We start from the raw sequence: 4,205 nt of genomic DNA on the forward strand, positions 1-4,205 counted from the left end.
TACATCTACAGCCACTACTGAGGGCCTACGTGTCATGTTTGCTACTCATGGTTTACCTGACATTGTTGTGAGCGACAACGGATCTTGTTTCACAAATCTTGAGTTTCAGGAGTTCATGAAACTCAATGGTATTATACATGTGAGGTCAGCCCATTCAAACCTGCTTCTAATGGTCAAGCAGACTGTGCTGTTCAAACTATCAAACAAAATATGAAACGTGTAACTCAGGGTTCACTTCAAACTCGTTTGTCATGTATATTGCTCAGTGATAGGACAAGACCTCATACTGTTACTGGTGTTTCCCCTGCTGAACTACTGATGAAGAGAAATCTCAAGATCAAGCTTTCATTTGTTCATCCTGATTTGAATGATCGTGTTGAAACCAGACGTCAAAGTCAGCAATTGTATCATGATCGTACTGTTGTGTCATGAGTTGAGGTCCAAAATGTACTGTTACAGCTAAGGAGGGTAACAGAGTGTTCATTGTCATGCTCAAGAATGGCCAAACATGCAGAAAACATGTTGACCAGGTAAAACTCTGGAACACAGATGAACTGGAACTGTTTGTGGAAGGTCCAATCAGAGGCCTCTGTTTTTTTTTGTTCATTTTTGTCAGATCAACTCCAGCGCCAAAGATCACTTTGCGCTATTACACTTGATCTTAGCCAAAAGGCCGAGAGGAGAAGCTGCACCGTTCCTAGAAAAACTGCAATACCAGGTCGATGCGTGGAGTGGACGGAGCAAGCCCCTGTTCCATCTCCCTGTTCCAAAAAAACAATTTAATATTTGGTCCTCAGATAGGGGATATTAAACTGATAAGAACAGATACTACACTTGATCTTAGCCAAAAGGCCGAGAAGCGATCTCTGTTGTCATTCCTGAACCCGGACCTTCAGTCTCTGATATTGTTATTACCACTCCCACCAGAACTGTTACTCAACCTCCAGTCACAACTGACTTAGAATGTTCACCTAGAACTAATGTTGAACTGAGACGATCAACTTGTGAGCGGAAAGCCCCAGATCGTCGTGTATTGTAAAGTTACTGATACTAAGATCTTGAAAGGGGGATGTTGTAATATATTTATGCTTGGGGTCACCTGGCACCAGAGGGCACCACTATCAGATCTCATGCAGGTAATACAGGAAGTCAGCTCTTGTACTTATCCGAAGTGGGAATAAAAGAGATCGGGTACACACATGAGGCAGTTTATAATAACAGGACTCTTGTGTTATTACAAACGGATTATGGGGAGCAGGCAGGGAAGTGAATCTGAGTCCATGATCAGATCAGCCATGATCGTATTAAATAGTGGAGCAGGCTCGAGGGGCCGTATGGCCTACTCCTGCTCCTATTTCTTATGTTCTTATGTTCTTATGAAACTGCAGCCTTTAAGGGTGAAGCATCAGCAGACCCAAGCGCACCCAGCACCAGCGCAAATACGCATACCTCGATGTGTCCTGTGCACCATTGAGTAGGGCTAGAATCTTCCCAGCCCTGCGAGTGCGGGTTTGCAGGTGGGCTCGCTGTCAAAATGGCCCTGATTGACAGCGAGGCGGAAGTCCGCTGTGAACCCATCTCCATATTAGTTTCTCAACTATCAGGTCTGTCTGCGGATTGAGGGCCCAACACCAAGCGGCGTGCCAGTCAATTAAGATGCTTAAGAGGTCATTTAAAGGTATTTAGAAGGATTTTACGCAGGCACCATTTTACCAAGTTTACAATGAGCTTGCTGTCGGTCGGGTTTCACGAGGTAAGTGTGTCGGGTTCTCAGTGACTCTCCATTGTTTTAGCTAGTTCACAGTTGCAGAAGTGGTTCTAAAGCTACCATTTCACAGCTGTTCACTTTCCAACATCAGAAGCTGAAGCCTTCAGGATTTTGAATAACCTTTTGAGCTGCATGCAGTTTGGAAGTGTTTGGAGTGTCACCTCCTTGGAGCAACCTCTCTCACCATTGACAGATCACTTCTGCCATTTCAACCTCACCTGCCATCTATTCCAGCAGCATCAGTGCCCTTGAAAAATTCTCACCTTGGTCCTCAGTATCCTACCACGATCAGCTCCAACACCAACATCACTAAACATACCAGCATCACCAACAACACCAATCTTCTCTACAGTCACCTGATGCTGCACAGGACACAGGGCATCAGCACCTGACCACATTGCTGCCTGTAAGGCCAGGAATGGCCTCACCATGACCACATTTACTTCACTTGATGCTGTGCACCCTGGCTGCCACATGATGCACCAGGTTGGCATCACCCCACACCAGCACCATAAAGCATCCCTACAATGCCCAAGCCATTCCTTTCACACTGATCACCATTGTGCAGGGTACCCTTCTGTATGACCATTCACTGCAGCTCACTATGCCACTTCCAAAGGTGCACACAAACCTGTCCAAGAACACAAAGTGTTCAAAATAAAGATTTCAATGGGCCTGAGTTTGATTGAGTTTTCTCGACGGTTTCGATGTTTTTTGGCCGCTCTCCCCTCCGAGCGAGTTTGGTCAGATCCTCACACCGGCGGGGAGAGAAGACCGCTGGGGAGCGTCCGCTGGCGTGCGCTAGCGTGCACAGACGTGTAACGCCCACGAAAGACCTCTCGCTCGCTGAGTCCCCAGTTTGGTCCAGGCGGTCCTCCGCTCCAGCAGCAGAAGAGACCGCCGTGTGGAGACAGGTCTTACCTGAACGGTAAGTATGAAGACCTGCAAAAAAAGATTAGTGCACTTTTCTTTATTTCTTTTGCAGGGTTCTGGTCAATGGGATCCTCTGAAGGATTTCTGGTAGTTTTCAAAAATTGTTTCTGTGATGTATGTGGCACTCAAATCATTGACTCCACACAGTCTGGTGTTGTAGTAACTGCTGTGACCTTAGTCCTTTATTGTGCAACTCCAGAGTGCCTCTCAGGTGTGGTGGGAAGCTTTTTATACTCTGTCTTGCAGGTACTTTCAGGTCTCCCACCACAGCGCCCTCTGTGGCGCACCATTATACTTATATATTTAATGTACCTGGACAATACATAACATCTCACTCCCCCCACCCCCCAGTTCCAAAAGCCATTGCCGGTAACCTCGGCCTTGTTCGTCCTGGTTGATTTGTGAGTGTGAGTCCATGACCATCCACTTCTCTCTTCTCCCCCATGTGGAGATTATGCTTGCGATCCGGTGCAAGTATGTGGTGTTTGCGGTCCTTACATGGGTGATGAAGTACACAAGCATAACCTCCAACAGAAAGCAGGTATACATAGACAGTACATATGTTTGGTACATATAACATGTGGGACAGATGTTATGTCAAAAGGTTGCAGGTACAGTTATTTAATCCCAGCTCCTCTGGGTGAGGTACGGTGGCTGTATACTGTCCCTTTTTGCCCGAGGTAATGGGCTGCGCTGAGACGGGGTATCACAACTAGTGCATTGCCTCTGTTCTCACAAAGTAGTCACCTTGGCGCCTCATCTGCAGCCGCTGAACCATTGCATGAATCACATAAATCGAGAATCGCATTAGTCCATTAGTCATGTTAGTCACGGATCCATTACCCTTTTACTTGTACCTCATGGTATTAACTCTTTCCGTAATTCATATTCATTATTTTAAACACAGTAACCATTCAGCATTAAAATATTAACTCTTATCATAAATTCGTCATCCTGCATTCACATCGCTCATTTAGACTCGCTCTTGCCTTACAAAAGTCTCTTTGTGGGGACCGCCAACGGTGTAAGACCCTTTTAAGACGCCCGGGTGCATTTCCCTTTTAAGATGCCATCTTGTGTTTCCCATGAGGCTTCCACTGGGTGCCACCATTTTAGTTGCTCTGCTTGCCTTTCTCTGCAGAGCTCTGCTGCCACGAAGCTCGCCACCATCTTGAGCTCGCTGGCGAAGAAGGAACAGAAGGAAGAAAGGAGAAAAACAGCCGAGAACAACTTGATCTTGACTCTGGCAGAAGTGGTTCTCTGGACTCGATCAGTCATAGTCCCTGTGAGAACTTAACCATGGTCAAGGGCCCAAGTGTTAAGGATAAGGAGGGTAACCGGGTGTATATGGTTAAGCTCAAGAATGGGCAGATGTGCAGGAAACACATTGATCAAATCAAGCTAAGACACACTGACGAACCGGAACAGTTGGAAGAAGACACCGCGAGCTTAGACGACCAACCAACTCATGTCCAGCCATCAGAAGAACCCACTGTGATCACCG

The 4,205-nt window shown here is 46.5% G+C and overlaps 1 non-coding gene across 1 annotated transcript; it reads right to left on the reverse strand.

Moving 5' to 3' along the window:
* Positions 1 to 681: 681 nt before the first annotated feature.
* Positions 682 to 864, reverse strand: LOC139274513 (U2 spliceosomal RNA). Its single transcript, XR_011595564.1, has one exon. It is a non-coding gene; the product is annotated as a U2 spliceosomal RNA (small nuclear RNA).
* Positions 865 to 4,205: the final 3,341 nt, after the last annotated feature.

The sequence above is a fragment of the Pristiophorus japonicus genome, chromosome 9, assembly GCF_044704955.1.
Source record: "Pristiophorus japonicus isolate sPriJap1 chromosome 9, sPriJap1.hap1, whole genome shotgun sequence".
Classification (NCBI taxonomy): domain Eukaryota; kingdom Metazoa; phylum Chordata; class Chondrichthyes; family Pristiophoridae; genus Pristiophorus; species Pristiophorus japonicus.